Raw genomic sequence first — 19,488 nt, forward strand, 5'->3', positions numbered from 1 at the left:
GGTTGGATGGTCTTCTGGGCAATGGGGATGAGCTCCAAGATGTGGTCCGCCCAGGCGTCGAAGCCCCCTTGCGTCGGTCGTTCGTGGGGCATCTCGCTCACCATCTGCAATGCGTCGTGCACGCCGAGGTCCCACAAGTTGATGCGGCGTGTTGTGGGTGCCGGGGGCACCGCCCAGCCGCCATGCGCCTGGGTGGCGCGCGTGGTTGCGACGGTTGAGACGGTGTTGACGATCTGGCACGAGCCACCTGGTACCACAACGTCGGTATGCATGCTTCTGGCCGCTGTCACATGACGGTTGGAGGCCAGCTCAACGAGGCTCGAAGAAGCTGGTTGGGCGCCGACCATCGCAGCAGCGGGCCTAGGGAAGATGAAGCTCGTAGAAAACCCTAACACGGCCCCTACTGGGCGCGACAAATGTCGGATTCCGGGCTCTGCAAACCCCTAAAGATTCGAACTCAGGGGCGTGTATGAAGATTTCTCCCGGCCTAACCTCGCCTAGCACGCTACTCAATGGGAACGATGAAGAACTCAATCGATGGTGAGGGGAACACAGAACACAACAGTTTACCCAGGTTCAGACCCCTGCGAGGCGTAAAACCCAACTCCTTCTTTGGTGGATTGCCTCTAGTGGAGGTTGGTGGGTGAACTAGTACAATGCTCTTCGGCCTCCTGAGGCTAGGTGGCCTTAGTGGTGTGAGGATGGGTGAATGAATGAATCCCCCCCTCTACGTAGTAACCTATTCTCTATATATAGTGGCTGCCCCGGTCCTTTTCCCTTATCGTTTTGGTGAGAAGGGATCCCACAACGGCCAATTTCGAAGGGGGCATCGGAACATGCTTCCCCTGTCCAAAAGTGGTATTCGTCTGCAAAGTAGCTGCCAGCGCTGTAGGGGCTGGTTCAGGGATGACATTCGTCCTACCAATGGATGGCTATGATCTTGTTGCACGAGAATGGAAACCTTTAGAAGATGCCTTGGGAACCTGCGTTCATCCTTGCCCCCTTTGCACTAAAGGGGAAACTGCTTCGTCCTATTGTCTGTTGCTCGTCTGTCCTTCCTCTGCGTCAGCCTTGACTCCTGAAGCCGGGCCTCGCCTCAGAATATCCGCCGCTCCGGAGGGGTCCTGAAGAGCCCCATGCGAGTCTTGATGTCGTTCCTCCTCGTGAGGCTTGGCCCCTCATGAGGGCCCTGCCTTGAGTGATTCCAGGCATGTTGGTTTGCTTGATGAAGTGGGCCAGCCTTGGGCCGTAGGCAGGCAGTTCTGGGTACACCCATTCCCAGAATACCGACAACATCCATTGCATTTTGTTGCGTCATGTTATGTTGATTGTGAGTTTGATGTGGTTATCTTCTTTGCAAACTTGTGGCAAGATGGTTGGGCGACAGGAAGATGTGGCTCTTCACGAGCGGGAGGCCGCTCGGACCGCCCATGATCAAGAGGCAGAGCGAGAGCACCTCGAGACCTTGGAGAGGCACGTACTTGCGTACGAGGCTGCCTTCACGATGATGTGTGAGGGAACCCTGGGTGAAGTGGAAGCGAGGGTGGCCCGAGAGAGAGCGGCTGACCTGGAGGAATATCGTGATGGGCTTGCCCGGCAGGAAAACCGCCTCTAGCTCAGGTGCGACATGCTCCAGGTGGAGGTAGGCACGCTCAGAGCCCACCTACAAGATACTCAGGCCGCTCTCCAGGGCGCACTCATGAGGGAGGAGGCCGCTAAGGAGAGCTGGTCGTGCTTCAGGCCCAGGTCGAAGAAGCTATTGATGTCGTGCAGGCGACCAGGGATGGCCCGACATACGCGCGGATGATGGAGGCGCAGTGTGCCGAGCAGTTCTTTGAGCTCGCCTGCAGCACGAGCGGTGTGCTCTGTCACTTCGTTGAGGACGCCCCGCCGCTTCCGCGCGAGCATGGTGACGAGGGCTACCTCGACTTCTTCCTCAGGGTGGTGAAGGCGCTGGAATTAGGCACCTCCAAGGTGGACGAAGACATCGAGTCCAGTGCACGCGTCCTCCTCCTCGACATGCTAACACGCGTCTTCTCCAATATGCCCCATGTTCGACCTCCCCCGCGTGTTAGAGTCGGTGCCCGCAGACCTCCGAAGCCCCCTCAGGGACGAGGTGCATGAGAACATGGACTACCTGGTTGGGCGGTTCGCCCAGGCGGCGCCTTCCGAGGGGAGCGGCAGTCTTGGCATCGGGGCCTCCGAGGGCCGCAACAAAGACAGTGCGTCCTCCGCCTAGGCGTTTCTATCCCTTTCCTATTGCATCGAAAATTACTTGGCCCTAAAAAGGGCGTTAGACATTATGTAATATACCTTTGTTTTGAGTATTTGTTGCCCGTTATGCTTGGTGTGTCTTTTTTCCCTCCGTGAGGTCCTTCGCTGTCCTTCACGTGCTTCATGCATCCCAACCGGAGGGGTCCCGTAGTGCCTGGCTCCCGAGGCCCTCACCCTTGACGCTTGATGGGGCCTCGGGGGACAGCCCCCGAGCTCTTTGTAGTACTTGCCCTTACCTGGCCAGGTCGTTGCCTCGTGCTGCCTTGGTCGTACTTCCCGTGAAGCGTGTGGGGCAGCTTCTTAATGCAGCCCCGCGGGGGCGCCTCGTAGTCCTTGACGATAGTTGCTGACGCGCGCCTCGCGAAGCTTTTGTCTTCGCGGGGGCCTTGCCCATGCAGCTTGGCGATGAGGCAATCCCAGGCCGTGGCGTGCGCCGCGAGGTTGCAAGCTTGCGCACCTGGGTTTCTCCGGGCCCTCGGGCCCAACAGCACAACCCACGGACGTGCACCAAGCGCGCTTTATCTGGTGGTGAAAACTGGAGCGGCGCGGGCCCTCCCTACCAAAGAATCGAGCATGACATGTGGCGCGCAAGGAGCGTTGGGCGCTCCCGCTTGCCATGTCGCCTCGGTACCAGTCCGACACTCACATAAAGCCTGCACGCGGCATAGGGCCATTATTGCCCCTATTAATCTTCCACCTGTGGAATGTGCGCAAGGTGCCGTAGACCAAACACCCGCTTGGAGGATCCATATAAGGGCAAGGGGGAGGGATTTCCTACCCCGACCTCCTTGCCCTTGCTCTTCATCCCTGCTCACCATCGTCGCGGTGATGGCACCAGCAAAGATATCTTGTACCGTTGAGAAGGAGGCAACAACAAAGAGGGGGGAAGGGGTGCGACGGCCGGTGAGGGGAAGGGGCCGCCCTCGCGCGCTCGTCTCTGCACTCAAGGAATCTCTCGGGGGACACGGGCGCTCCCTGCTGGCAACCCCTATTGGCCTGAGAAGTCATGGGAGGGGTTCCGTTCACGGGCGCGGCGGACTGGGAGGCCGCGGACGGGGCCGGAGGGGCGGCGCACGCACCCGGCCTTCTAGGTCACAAAGTCACTCCGCCGACATGGCCCGCGAGTTCATCATAAGGATGGAAGAAATGCCCCGCACCTGGCACCGTCTCCTGGAATTTTTCATCGAGGAGATGGAGGATCTTGCGCCCCTAGGCCTATGGCCATAGCCGCGCGACTGTTGCAATGGGCCCACCTGGGTGACAAGGGAGTTATACTCGCTCAGCTTCATGTTCTTGGGGAGCAGGTGAAAGTCGTTCTCCCTTACCCAAGTCTTGCAGGACGGGCACCTCCCCCACATAAACTTCCATGGGGTTGCCACACTCTTTGTGAAGGGCTTCGGAAGTGTCGGCGGTCGCCTGGACTGCTGTATGGAAGGTGACAGTAGCAGTAGCATTAGCCCTTCTAGCACGGACGACAACGGTAGCAGCTCCTCCTCTAGAGGGAGCGATGGTGACAGCCACTCCGATGGCTCCCCGGGCACCCATGTCAAGGAGGAGGAGGGCTCCGACTAAGCATGTGTGATGCCGGCATCGAGGTCCCTGGCAGCGGAGCTTCGAGGGCCAATCTTCTTTCTCTTGCGTCGTCTCTTCTTTCCTGTAATGCAACATGGTAGCTCCATGGTGCGTGTAAAAGTGGTTATGTCCTTCATACTTAGAACCGAATGCTTTTTTGGATCGAAAATAAACTTCTCCCCGGTATTACTCGCCAAGCTTGGACCCTTTCCAAGGGTATCCCGACGCTTTGCCTTGCTGAGGCCCAGCCCCCAAGCGCGGGTATGAAGGATCCTGAGGTGGCCTCTCAGGGGCTCGCCTTCCTTGCACGGCCAGCTCACACGAGGGGCTGCTTCTTGTGGGGCCCGCCTCGCGAGCCACCTCGAGGGGAGTTCCGTAGAGCGGGAGCCCTGTCTAGATGGTGCGCGCTTGTCCACTTGCATATAGGAGTTGTGCGAGAAGCACAGGCCCCCAGGGCCTTGATGAGGTGAACCATGCGTGGAGTGTGCCTGCGATCCAGAAACCATCTCTCGAGGTTCCCAGTTCCGCCAGGGCAGACCCTGGCCAAGGCTCCATTCCCAGCCCCCGTGAGCGCGAGGCCCGGGGAAAGCTGGTGGGCGCATGATGCAGGGGCGCACCCTTCCTATCTTCGTCATCCCCCAAGGCGAGGTATGGGGCTTCCGCTGGGTGCGTGCATGGTAACCAAGGAAACTCCGCAAAAAGCTAGAAGACCAAAACTTTCCCCATAAACCCGAGCTAACTTGTTCCCGAGCCCAAAAAGGGCGGTGTGGCCACCGTATCCAGCATGGGTCAGGCTGGTGGGCTCATTCACGGGTTGAAGAAAGAGATGAATAAAAATGACTGCCATATCCAGCACGGGTCAACCTAGAAAGCAATCCGGCTGCCATATCCAGCACAGGTCAACCTAAAAAAAGATGCGACTCACGACGCGTCTTCTTCGATTGGCCCCAAAGCACGACGCGAGGGTCTTCCACTAAGGCATTGGCATAGTCGTAGTTCGACAGTTTTTCCATGAGTGCGGAGCATAGGGACATCCACTTAGGCGTGGCCAGGGGCCCTCCATCCAGGCCACGACGTGGCTTGTTGTGGGCTTCCACTTAGGAGGCCCCCTGGGCGTGTACAACCACAAAACTCATTATTACGTGAGAGTGTCACAGGAGGCGATAGTTGGGTGGACACCCCATGCACAAGGCTCGGGGGTTCCTAACCCGGTCTTCAGGTGCGCTCCTGAGGCCCAAACATGAGCGTCTTCCACACCCTGCGTAACCCAGGAGCATTGTTGCATGCCCCTACGGCCCAAGCATGAGCGTCGTTCACACCCCACGTAGCCGTAAGAGCATATCATTAGGAGATTCGCCACGTGAGGCGGCATGGCGCCTGTCCAACAGCATCACGAGTCGAGTCATTTCCCCTTCATCTATTCGCGACGGCTTGTCAAGAGGGCGTGACACTAAGGACCTCGGGGAGATGGCTAGCACGGGTGGCCAGCCCGCGAGCGAGAGCTTGGTCACTTAGATTTGTCAGTGTTGTGAGGACATGTCCCGCACAGATGCCATGTCTAACCCCTCATCGTTGATCCATCCCTAGGCGGTTGCGGGGGTGTGTCAGCCCCCGGCAGCGATGGAGCACCATAGCTCAAAGTTCACACAAATTACACCATCTCAAGTGAAGGTTAATCAGGTTTGTTACTTATCCATAAAACGCCCACTCGAGGCGAGACGAAAGACACGGGATTGCCTGATTTGACCAACCCAGAAAGTCGCCTGGCAGACATGCTTCCACGGGAGCATTACACCGCTTAGTGATGTGCGTTGCCGAGGCCTACCACTTTGGGAGGGGAGGGCGGCTAGCTCCGGAAGCTTCAACAACTTGCGGGGATGGTTTCTGAGGCCTTAAGGGCTCACGGGGCCTCGTACCTCATGGGGCGTGTGTGACCCATATCACTTGCAGCTTGCCGGTCTCCTGAGCGACGAACCTAGCCCCTGGGGGCACAGGCAGAGGTGCGCCACCACATGGTTCCTAAGAGACCATACATCGTGCCGACCAAGCTAGGCGACTCCCAAGTAGGAGCCCCCGAGCCCGGCCCGACGAGGGCGTCGGGCGTAGCATCCTATGCCGGAGGGAGTTGTGCGATGGACGAAGGTGCGAGGTGCGCGGCACCGACACCTTCCGCGACACTATGTGGCCTGTCGGTGCAAACGCGGGCCTTGCGCCGGGCAGCGCACTCCCCTTGGGCCGACAGTCCTCCATATTGTGAGTGTGCGCATTGTGGTGAGCAGAGGACATCTTCTCGACCCTTCCGGGCATGCCCTTGTGAGGGCCCGGCGGTGGCCGAGAGTTAGCCAGCGAGACCCGGAGGAACAATAGCTTAGCGCCGGGTGTACCTCGCCCGGGCCCCCCGAGCTGAGTACCGAGCGAATCGTCGCGTCGTGGTGGACGTGGCTCGCTAGCCTAGCCCTCGTTTCTGGCACCCTAGGACAAAGCGGGGCATAGGTTGCCAGGGCCCTCCTTGCGACGGTGATGAGCTCGATGATGTGGTCCTCCCAGGCGACGTACCCTCCATCCGTCGGGCGGCGGCAAAGCAGTTCACCCGCCATGAGCAGCGCGTCTTGCATGTCCACAACTCCCACATGAACGCAGGCTGAGGCGGACACCATGGGAGGCGCGATGAGGCGGCCACCCTGCCGTGTTGGGGGCCACAAGGGGCCCTATTGTCCGCGGGCGACACGAGTGACGATGGTGGTGGCTCCCATGCTGGTGGACTGGTAACATTCGTCCAGCGCCGAGCACTCGGGGCGCGTGCAGTGAGCGTCGGCCATGGGGTCGATGTACCTAGAGGTTTGGAGGACAGTTCTGCACCCCTACCTGGCGCGCCAAATGTCGGAATCGGGGCGTCATGGACCTAGAAAGGTTTGAACTCAGGGGTGCGCTCGCTCTCCAACCCTGTTCTACCTCTGAACTTCACTTCGACTCTCCGCCAGCTTGATCTAAGGAAAGCAAACAAGAACATGCTGGCACTTTACCCAGGTTCGGGCCACCTCACATTGTAAAACCCTACTCCTGCTTGTGTTGATTGCTTGAGGTGGAAGACGAGTACAAAGGCGGGTTCTTTCCCTAGTGGAGATAATGGGGATCAGATGAACCCTACTACGGAGGCAGGGCCTCTCTTTTATACTGGCCTGGGTCCTCTTCCCAAAAACATATTCGGCATGAAGGGTCGCCACAACGGACATTTTGAAAGGGGCAGGAGTACATGTACGTCCTGTCCACACAAAGGTAGTCTTCGCGTGCAAAAGCCTTTCTTCGTGACACACTATTGGGCTTGGGGGTGACCTCCGTCGTGCCGAGCCCCCAGCCTGGGTGTTCTTGCACCAATTTGGAAACCTTTGGGAGATGCTTTGGGGCCCACCAGCTGGCCCTGCTTCCTTAGCATGAAAGTAGAAATCCCCCCTGTCCACGCCCGCTGGCATCTCTCCTGCGTCGCCTGCACAACCTACATCAACCACGTGGAGGCACAGGGTATGAGACCCTTGTCATGATGCTCCTGACAAGCCCGTCCCGCGAGAGCGTCCAGGACGGCCTCAGGACACGTTCCCACAGCGAGTGCCCTCTCGTGGCCCTTGGCGATGATCCCTAGACGCTTGCCTCACAAGACAAGGGCCCTCGTGAGGGTCTTCGTTGTCGGGCTTGCGGATGGGCCAAGCCTAGCTTATCCAGCCTTGTCAAGCCTGGGGCCGCGGGCCGACTAGCCCAGGTACCCCTGTTCCCATGGGTCCGACATAGAGTCTCTACAATTGCAATACAAAATAAAGCAGGAGTAGGGTATTACATCAAGAAGGTGGCCCAAACCTGGGTAGTTATTTGTGTTCATCCGTAGTTCATCCGCCACATTTCATCCATGACTTAGGATTGCTAGCGGTGTTTAGTCCCTAGCCTAACTCTCAAAGGGTTGTTTCTCACAACATATATGTAGGTTCTTAGAAACCGACATTTGACGCGCAAGGTAGGGACTAAGACGTTTCTAGCTATGTTGGTCCACTTCCTCGTTCCTCTGAGCACCTGATCTGACAAGCGCTTTGTTGAAAAAGGTGAGGACATGATCCCTCGTCATACGGCGTGCACTCATGTGCATCAACCTGGGCAGGATCCCTTCCTTCTGTGCCGTGGCAACGCACTGCCAACTTGGGCGGCACACGATCGTAGAGGTGCTATGGGGGAGTCTCACGCCCGAGGGGCCAAGGGCCATTGAGGCCCACACATACTTATCTCCTATGGAGTACATCTCTAGTAGAGGTAAACCTGAGAATGGTTTTATATTTGAACCATACTTGAACCATACCCGTTCATTTATCCCTCAAAACCATACTTGAACCATACCCATTTAATGTCATTTTTAGCCCAACCAAAACCGAACCCACTATTTTTTCCACCCAAACCAATTTAAACCCGATACATAACCGTGGGTTTAAACCCAGTACATAACTATGGGTTTGCTTTAATGTACATATGATTGCATAAATTTACGTGTTAAGAAGCAAATGAGATATAAAAGGCATAAGTGCATCTACAATAGTTTGGAAACAAAGTTATCCTTGAGATACAGCCAGCACACAGCAAGAGGCAAAAAGAACATCCCCATGGCTAAAAAGCTCACTAACAAGTGTATTAAAACCAAATTGCTTAGCGAAAGCACAAGCAAACACTTTCGATTTTCATGTGGTGTTTCCCCATAATACATAGCGATTACAGCATGCACACGGATCAAAGGTACTCGTTCACGGTCGTCGTTGATTATTGCATATAAACAATGCCTAGAAACCGATTTTGACCCATAGTTTATAACCGTTAATAACCAAACCGTTCAAACCCATAACCAACTATACCCAAACTAGTTTCTCCACATACCCAAACCAAAACCAAACTAAAAAAATCTCAGCCCGATAAAACTTGAACCAATCAAACCCAAAGTAAGAACCGAATCATTACACCCAGTTTTTGAATAACCATTCTCAGGTTTAAGTAGAGGGCTGGGGAGCAGTTGAGGAGCTACCCGCTCGTTTCTACCAGCTGCACATGCAGACTCGAGGCATTTGAGAGGGTGTCATCACTACAACGTTCTTTGCGAATGCGAATAGTCTTGGGTCCTCTGCGTAAGCTCGTAGCACAGGTGGTGACGACCGCGGCAGATCTCTATCGTGTGGCGCGTAAGGGCATTTGGTCTGTTGAGGTCGATATCCTTCATGGTCCCACTATTTTCGTAGCACTGAGCTAGTTCTCCCAGGAATGGTCGTTTCCATGAATGGGATTGAGCAGTCCTGGTCGGCATCGAGGGAGGTACCCGCCGTCTCGAGTGCCCCTTGTGATTTCCAGATCTTGTAACCATTTTCCATGTGTGAATCTTGTATGCCATGCCATCATGTGGTTTGAGTTAATAAAACTATTTTCTACATTACATTCATTTGTGCACCATGGCATATAGCATACATTGCATTTTATTGCATCATGTTATGTTGATTGTGATTGTGATGTGGTTATCTGCTTTGCAACCTTGTGGGAAGATCTTGTTTGAATCAACTTCAAATTATTTTCGAACAAAAACCCCTTCCCTCTTCTTAATTCTTTCTATTTTTGCAAGTGTGTTCCTACTGCCATATTTTAATGTTCATTATTGTCCTAAAACCTCTAAATATTTCCCTAAAGCCCTCCTCCAAATTTCAGCCATTTTCAATTTGTTTTGGTTGGATTCAAAAATGCCTCAAGTTCAAATTTAATTCAAACTTGAATTATTTTTGTGTCTATAAAATGTTCAAAGCAATTTTACTAAATAGGGGATAATTTTGTGTGTTCAAAACATATTTTGTTTCATCTAAAAATCTCCCTCTCCTTCCTCTGGATTTTTTTGCATCTTTTTTTATTAAAAAAAGAATAGGTTTTCAGGGAGAGAGAAGGCTTACCTGGGCGTCTACCCTCCTCGTGGCCTAGCAGCAAGCAGCCCAGCTTGCCTCCCAACAAAGCCCACCTAGCCTCGAGCGACATGATCTTATTCCTCCTATATGGCACACCATCTAGAGGAGCCACGATGACGCCGAGTCGATTTGATGGTCATCCGGCGTCCCTAGCCTCTTTATATCGTGTCCCATGTGCCTTAGGTTTTCCCCTTGACCAATTCCTCCCCGGACCTTGCCGCGCCGCTACTTAGGTAAGTCTCGACGCACCCGCCATGCTCTGGCCGAGTTCGAGCTCGTGCTCGGAGTAGACCCTATGCTCCGTCTTCTTACTCTCTGGGCACGTGGATCAAATTCCTGGAGTCCCTATAGTCTCCTACATTTATGCACATGACGCCTGAAACCCTCGGAACTCCCTCACCGTCGTCGTCTTCTTCACTGCGTTCGAATCTGAGGCCCTCCGGGCTTCTGTCGACCGTCGCGTCATCTCCATGGCCCCTCTAGCCGTAAATTCTTGTCCTAGGTGATCTAGGTACACCCCTCTTCCACCCTGCTCGGGTTCGTGGCTAGAAGATCTGTGGCAAAGATAGGACCATGTCAAATTTCGTGTAATTCGTGCTTCGGCTAAAGTTGCAGTGTCTGTGTACTCTTTTTTGCATTTTGTTCTAGCTTCCCACGTACCATGTCATTGTCCCTCGTGTATATGTCGCTATCATGCATGCGCCACAACATCGCAACACCACAGCTTGCCCGCATGCCTCTCGTAGAGTATGAGTGCATGGCGTTCGAATGTTGCCATGGCCATGAGCAGCATCTCAGCCTACACACCTGCGAGCAAGGATGTGTCTTGGCACATCTCCTTTGCTCAAACCAGCACCCCCGTATTAGCTTAGCGGCACCTGGCATCGCCTTACTCCGTGCCAACGCCGGTAAGATCCCCATGCAGCCCTTACCAAAGCTCGATCTGTTGGTTCATATGCCAAATTTTCACTCAAGAAACCTAGGATCAAATCCCATGGCGTCCCAATTATTTTACATTTTTAGTTATTTATCAATCGAGCATTCTCTACATAAGTTTCTGGACTATTTCTCTATCACAACTCCATCACTAGCCTATTGGTTAAACCCACGCCTCAGTTAGGAGGACCTCGGTTCGATTCTAGGACCTCTTCTTTGTGTGTTTCTATGGTTTTTCAACATTTTCAACATATGCCAAATCTTGCATATCGTAGTTTTTATCTTAGTCACTAAAATGATTGAATTAACTATGGCATGTTTTTCTATAGCAACATATGCTTCTGATATATGAAAATGAGGTAGAAAACTCTCAGAATCCAGTTGTGGCATTAGTTTGTCATTTGAGCACATTTGCGTGAATGTTATGTTCTGCTAAGATCCATTTTGTCTAATTTGTGTGATTTCATCCATGCACCTTTTGAAATAGTTGTAAACATGGGATATGCCCTTGGACATGTGTGCCAGCCCCTCGTATTTTTGGATGCTAAAAACTCCATGTTTAGATGTCATTTTCTGGCTGCAACATGTCACACAAATATTGTTGTTTTGATATGCCCAAAATAATTCTAAGTCTGAAACTAGTATATTTAGTTGTTATGTTTCCATGTGAATTGCCACTAAACTACAACTCCTCTGTGGTTGCCCCCATGCAGTGTTTTGCAAAGCATGTTATCCTCTGTTATGTTGCACCATTAGTTTTCATGTATAGGTTTCGCAGCATAGTTAATAGCATTGTAAAACATGACAATTTGATAAAAGTGTTGCTCTTTGCACTATGTTATTTTTCTGAGTCTAAGAAACTATTTATTTCAGGTTGCCCTGTTGGGTTGATGCTAGCCATGTTTCTGTGCATATTTTGATGATGCTCATGTGGAGCAATTTGAAGTGCATCATGTCCTCTGTCATGTTGTAGAATTTGATACCATGATAGGTCCTGTGGCATATAGTTTTATTGCCATCAATATGTCAAATCTGGCATATCCTAGGTTTTATATTAGGCACTAAAAATGTTTGAATTAACTGTGGCATGTTTTTATATAGCAACATATGCTTATGATATATTACAATGGGGTAGAAAAATCCAAGGAATCTAGTTGTGGTATTAGTTTTGTCATTTGAGCAAATTTGTGTGGAAGTTATGTTTTGCTAAAATGCCATTTTGTCTATTTTGTGTGACTTAATACACGCACCTTTTGAAATAGGTGTAAACATGGGATATGCCCTTGGACATGTGTGGTAGCCCCTGGTATTTTTGGTTGCTATAAAAATCCATGTTTAGGTGTCATTTTCCGGCTGCAACATGTCACAAAAATATTTTTGTTTGATATGCCCAAAATAATTCTAAGTCTCAAACTACTATATTTTGTTGCTATGTTTCCATGTGAATTGCCATTAAACTACAGCTCCTTTGTGGTTTGCCCCATAGAGTGTTTTGCAAAGCATGTTATACTCTATTATGTTGTGCCATTAGTACTCATGTATAGGGTTTGCAGCATAGTTAATACCACTGTTAAACATGTCAATCTGATAAAACTGCTGCTCTTTGCACCATGTTATTTTTCTAAGTCTGAGAAACTGTTTATTTAAGATTTCCATATTGGGTTCGTGCTAGCCATGTTTTTGTGCATATTTTCATGATGCTCATGTGGAGTGAATTGTAGTGCATCATGTCCTCTATCATGTTGTAGAATTTCATGCCATGATAGGTCCCGTAGTATTAGTTTTATTGTTGTCAATATGCCTTTAGGTTAACACTGGTTGTGAAACACTACTATTTTCACTAAGTCCCTAAATGCTAATTTGTACAGTCATGTTGTGAGCTCCCTACCATGTGATCCATGAATCCTTTGAGTGTGATTCCTTCCTATGAAATGAAATACATGTTACATGCTACTGCTCCCTGCCTTGTTTGTGCATTTTAGATTCCTATAGCTTGTGGTTTGGATGCGTGCAAAATGACATGTTGCTTTTTTGGACAGATTGATTGCACAATTGTTTTGCACTTCATGGGAGTTAAATCCACTTGTTTTTCATTCCCAATCTAGTTGCATACTTGGGATACCGAGAAATTGCCCATAGCCATTCATTAATTCCGTTTTGCCATCGTTTCCTTCCATACCTTGTCGTGAGTGCATCAAGAGATTTGTTACTCTGATTGCAACGTTCTTCTTGAATCATCTTCAATGGAGTTACGGTCTAAAATATATGAGCAACACAAGATGGTATGCCATGAATGCAAAATGGATGTGAATGACAACCACAAGCATGTTGAATCATGGATGCAACAAGTTATTATGAAACTGCATGAGATTCTAATCAAGTCTCATATATGGCATGTTCAAAACGGAGCAATGGTTCAACAATTTCAAGCAATACAAGATATTGCTAAAATTTGCCAAAAACAGCAACATGGCATTTTATTCACACCAAAACTTACACCTACATGATTCTAAAATGCTCAAACAAGGCATGATGCAGTAGTGGGCAAGATGCACAACAACCCTCTTCTAATGGAAAGTTTCATGGAGTCATGGATCACGAGGAAATGGACTCACAAAAGGGAAAACTGAACACAGTTTCAGACTTAGTGAAATAACATTTTTAACAGTGCATTTTTTAACATGATAGCATATTGGCAGCAGTAAAACCATATGTTACAGGGCATGTGTTGGCATGAAACTTAAGAGCATGCTAGAGTACCATATGAACTACAATTAACTCCATTGCACCAACCAGAAAGAACCTACAAATTCATGGCAATCATCATGGAAACATAACAATAAAATGAACAGATTCCAGACTTGGAAATATTTAGACCCCTCAAAACAACACTATTTTTTTATAACATGTTGGTAACAAGAAAACAACACCTAAATATGAATTCCTATGGCAACCAAAATACGAAGGGCTAGCACACATGTCCAAGGGCGTATCTCATGTTCAAAATTAATTCATATCATGCATGGAACAAATCACACAAAATAAACAAAATGGCATCATGGAAAAATAACAAGCACACAAACATGCTTAAATGAGAAAACTTAATTTACATATAAATTCTTCTACCCCAAAATCATATATAATATGTGGGTTTTTACTATAAAAGAAATGACACAACTTTTGTGAGAGATTAGGACATAATCCGTTTTAGCAAGTTGCTTATGCCTATTGAATGCAAACATCACGTTAAACATTTTTATCATGCATGAAAATGGATATAAATAATCTATACATTTTTCATAAATGGTTATGACTAATGCCTATGCATGGTTAAGAATATTCGCAATGCAAAAACATTATGCAAAACACAAGAAAACAGCATGTTAAACACTTTTATCATTTGCGAAAGCGTAATACTGTGGATCTATACGAAATTCTACATGTTTCACATATATAAAACATTTTAATTCTGCGCACGGTTATTTAGTTATTAATATTTTAAAACATGCAATTTTCTGTAATTATAATGCACTGGATAATAGGCATTTCGTAGCATGAAAAAAAATACACTAACGGGCCGAAACTCTCTACTAGTGCAATATATATATATATATGTATGTATGTATGTATGTATATCGCACTGGGCGAGGGATAGAAACAGGGGGGCCTCACCTACGTGGCTACTTGGGTCAGCGGGGCTTGGGAGCTGGGCCGGTTGCGGGTCTAGGCCTGGAGGAGTCAGCGATGATGTAGGTCGTCTCGCGGGCTGGTGGCCCAGCGGGGCGAGCGAGCGCCTGCTAGCGTCCGTTGTTCCCTGACTCGATCGGGCGAGCAGGGCGGTGGCCTAGTGGCTTGCGTCGGCAAGGGGCGACAGGGAGGCGAGGCCTCCGGCGGCTATGTGGATCCAGTCGAGGGGATCCTGTTCCCCGTGGATCTGGCGCACTCCGACGTGACGGCGGCAGACCCATGGCAAGCTCCTGCGGAGAACGAACGAGGGAGAGGTTAGGGGGAGGAGAGAGAGGCATGCGGAGGAAGGAGAAGAGGGGCACAAGGTCGGCCTACTGGACAATGATAACGTGGTGCTTCGACGGCTCCAAACGGTGCGGTCGTCGGGGATGGGGCGACACAGGGGCTCGAGGGCTTCGGGCGCCATGGGAGGACCTCCCGCATGGAGCTGCAGCGACGGACGAGACCAGGCCCGGACGGGCCGTGGATGGGCCTGCTAGGCCCTACATGCTGGAGGAGCGAGATGGCTGGCGGCTGGTGGTGGAGGCTAGCAGCACGAAAAAAGAGGTGGGACTAGGTTTAGGCTAGAATAGGCACGTTTGGGGTCTATATATAGCAAAATGGGGCTGGGGTTAGCAATTTTAGCCCGATTCGAGCCGTTCGATCGTGATCGGACGACTCCGATCGCGGGGTAGGTTAGGTGGGTTGTGGGCTCTCTAGAGTGGTAGTGGACTGAGATGAGAGGGAAGTGGAGCGGCGTGTGACAGAGTTTTTTTAGAATTGAAAATGTCGGACAATTAAATGGGCTATAGCGCGCTGCTATATATTTATCGGTTCGGGTATCAGACAAATTCCGATTGCGACGAAATTTGGCACGTGACCTATCTATGATAAAATAAGACCACACGCCAAGTTTCAACCCAATCTAAGAATATTTTATACACGCTTTTAAAAATAATATTTTAATGAAGCCGCAGGCACGAGCGTGTCGTTGGTCCCAAAACGGTCAACGAGAAAATGGAGAGAATCGGCAACTAATAATGGATGCAAGTTTTGAAAATACGACAAATAAATAAAACAAATGATGACAATGGAATAAAAGTGGAATCTTCTCGAGCGTCGGTTGCGGGCTGTTACATTATGATGCTAGAAAAGTGGGTGAAATTATCGATGATGAAAACTATTCACTATGATAGCGTTCACACTTCCGACATTACTTCCTTTGTCATTTACCTACTTGAGGACGAGTAGGAATTAAGCTTCGAGATACTAGTACATCTCCAACGTATCAACAATTTATGAAGTATTCATGCCATAATTACCTATCTCTACGATAATCTTATAAGATTTTGATGCAATTTATATGATTCAATTATAACTAACCTGGACTAACGATGTTTTTAGTAGAATTACCATGATTTTGTTTTTTATGCAAAAATAAAAGTTCTTGGAATCGCCCAGAAGTTTTTGACGATTTTTTCTAGACAATATGAAAAATACCGGAGCGAAGAACCACCGGAGGGGAGCCACCTATGGGCCACAAGCCAATATGACGCGCCCACCCCGTTGAGCATGCCTTGTTAGATTGTGGGGCCCACATGGCTTCGGCTAACGTGATTCCAACGCTGAAAATTCCTATAAATCTAGAAACCCTCGAAGTTTAATCTAGAAATTCCGCTCCACTGTTGCAACTCTCTAGATAGAAGAAATATCATCGAGATCACTTTCCGGTACCTTCCCATAGGGGGCGATTAACACTAGAGGCCATCTTCGTCATCCCGTCGGCCACACTAATGAGGAGGGAGTAGTTCACCCTTGAGAGTGCGGGTACTTCCAGGTATCTATGTGTTTGATCTCTCTCTCTCTCTCTCTCGCACGTTCTTGAGATGTCATGATCTTGATGTATCACGAGCTTTGTTAATATAGTTCGATCATATGGTGTTTGTCCCTTATTATCTTGATGTGATGAATTGAATCTTCCCTTTGAGATTTTTTTATGTCAGATTGAATATTGGATTTGAGATCACTTATTGTATTTCCTGCATGTGGATACATGTGGTGACACTGAGGCATTCTATTGATTCACTTGATATATGTTTTGGTACTCAACTCGCGAAATTATGAGGAGATATTTGGGCAATGTATGCATAGGGTTTGATACACGTTCTTATCCTGCTTTGTCGAACAAAAATCTTGGGGTACTCTTTAAAGTTCTTTGTGTTGGATTGAACATGATGAATCTCAAATTGTTTGCCACATCTTGAATAATCAACCCACGGATACTTGAGGTGACATTGGAGTATCTAGGTGACATTAGGGTTGATTGATATGTATCATATGTGTTATTCTATTATGAACTCTAGGGCTGTTTGTGACACTTATAGGAAGACCTCAATGGATTGATCGGAAAGGATAACTTTGAGGTGGTTTGCTGCCTACAACAGCTTCTTCTTATGATCTCCACTAATAGGAACTTTGGAGTGATTCGTTGTCGCACAATGAGGGATGATCATATGATTCTACTCTATTAGCATTGTTAAGAGATTGCACTAGTGAAAGTACGAACCCTAGGCCTTATATCCAAGCATTTATGAAATGTTTTGCTTGCTGTTTTCCACTCTCTACCTTGCTGTTTTTATTTATTCAGATTATAAAAATTTATTTCTGCTATCCATACTACACTTGTATCACCATCTCTTTGCCGAACTAGTGCACCTATGCAATTTGCCATGGTATTGGTTGTGTTGGGGACACAGGAGATTTCTTTTATTTCCTTGCAGGGTTTCTTAAGAGAGAGCATCTTCATCCTACACCTCCCACAGATTGATAAACCTTAGGTTATCCACCTGAGGCAAATTTGCTGGTACCTACAAAGCTCTGCACCTGGAGGCCAAACAAAATCTATAAGAATAAAGTCGCATAGTATACATCACATAGCTAGCTGGAAAAGAACCCAGAACTGCGTTGGTAGAAAGCTCATCCAAGAGTGGGAAGACCAACCAATCCAAAGCTTGCATGTATCCAATAATCTTTATCACATGCGGGCTCATGGATCACCTTCCTTCATCTTGCAACCCATCAAAGATCGCTAGACGTTGAACCTTTCGGTACTATCCTGCACATGAAACATTTTTTTGATACTCTTGATCATATCAAAAGCCCCAACATCTTCAAAATGTTTTTGCAAATTGCGGTCCATACAAGCAAGCATGAGGCAGTTGATCTCGTTCGATTCAACAACAAGTTTCTGGTAGAATTTCTTGGTAGTGGCATTTGCATTATCAATAGCTACCTCTAGAAGTGGATCTTCTAGAATATGTTCCTTTTTATCATGCTTGAGAAGAATTCTGAAATTGCTATACCAGGTGCTAAAGTTTGTTCCATTTAGTTTATCCTTTTCCCGAATTGATTTCAAAGCAACGTTGCTTTCAGCAGGTGGTACCATTGTTCTACAACAGAAAATATGCAATCACTAAGAAATTTGTTTATGTAGAGTAATTAAAGCCTTAAATAGAACTACTCCAACTAAAGTAGGCATCCCTTCGCTAACTCTTAGTGATTCAGGATCCATCTAGCACAAGCGACTAGTGAGATATAGCATCACTACTAGCCAAGTTGCCTATTTGGTAAGCATCTCCTTGTTATCGTATCTTTATATGACTCGTGTCAATCAGGTCGGTATCTTACATCTCAGCTCCCGACCTTCTTTGCCACAAGGCCGAAAACCATTTTGATAGCCATGTAAAGTTAACTTGATGCAGTGCATGTCCATGTCCAACGCGAACCCTCTAGTTAAAGGACACCCAGTAGCACCTCAATTTTATGAGCCCACTACTATAATTACTTGACGTGCGAAGGTGCAACATCAGGAATGGAAATACGCTTGGTATTAACGAGGGTCAATCATTTTAACATGCAAAGAAACAAGAAGTAATATCAATCACATATAAACATAAATACGTGAAATTGTCAATGTTGGGGATATCGCTTATCCGGAACTTATCGATCGACCCACGATAAGCATTAAATCGGATGGTTTATCGGCATATCGGTCGCTTTATCGACCAATTTATCTTATCGGTCTCACACGGGTAAGCGATAAATCATTTGATTTATTAGCATATCGAGGGATACCTTGAACAGAGGAAACTGTATTGCTCCTTCATGGACGTCCTTCCAGGCTGGCTCTGATTCCGATGACTAGGGTAGAACTCCATCTTGTTCATCACACCGGGATGCCCAAGACTAAAACTTGATCTCTGTCCTCCAAGTACTACCACGAGTAACTAATTTTACACAGAATCACAAGTCGCCACACATATCATAAACATACTCTAGGGTCCGAAGGATTCAATGTTTCTGGGTTTTTTGGACTTTTTTATGCCCCACGGTTTTCTCGCACGTGTCCTCCAAAAGCAAATCAATTTGACGAATTAACATATCTTGATTTTCCTCTTAAAATATATTATCTTCGGAACATGTGAGTTAAAATATATTATCTCTTGATTTATACTCCTAAAATATATTATCTTCAGAATAGATGAGTTAAAGTATATTATCTTTAAAAGAGGTGATTTCCTTTTGGATTTGTTCTTCTAACATATATTATCTTAAACAAATTCATTACAACTTTGTTGTTCTAAAATATATTATCTTCAAACACATGAACAGTTCTTGTCTTTTTTTTATCTGTGTGCGATATCACATGGCGGTTGCCGATTGAAGTGGGTTGATCCCGCCCCACGCGTCGTTGCATATTTTTGTGATTTTTTAAGCATTTTGGGTGTAGAACAGATCAATCTAGACACCACGCATGTAATCCCGAGGGTAAAGAATGTCCATGGACTCGACATGTCAACTTATCTAGAGACGTCCTCTCCCCTGTATAAATGAGACAAACATCTCCTCTCATCGCCTGCGAGCACTCGTTTGATACCGAGGTAGCCAGCCAGCCAACAGTTCCCCACTCGGCCACGGCCCTCCCTCCCTATGCCCTCCATCTCATCTCTTACCG

The sequence above is a fragment of the Hordeum vulgare genome, chromosome 1H, assembly GCF_904849725.1.
Source record: "Hordeum vulgare subsp. vulgare chromosome 1H, MorexV3_pseudomolecules_assembly, whole genome shotgun sequence".
Lineage (NCBI taxonomy): Eukaryota > Viridiplantae > Streptophyta > Magnoliopsida > Poales > Poaceae > Hordeum > Hordeum vulgare.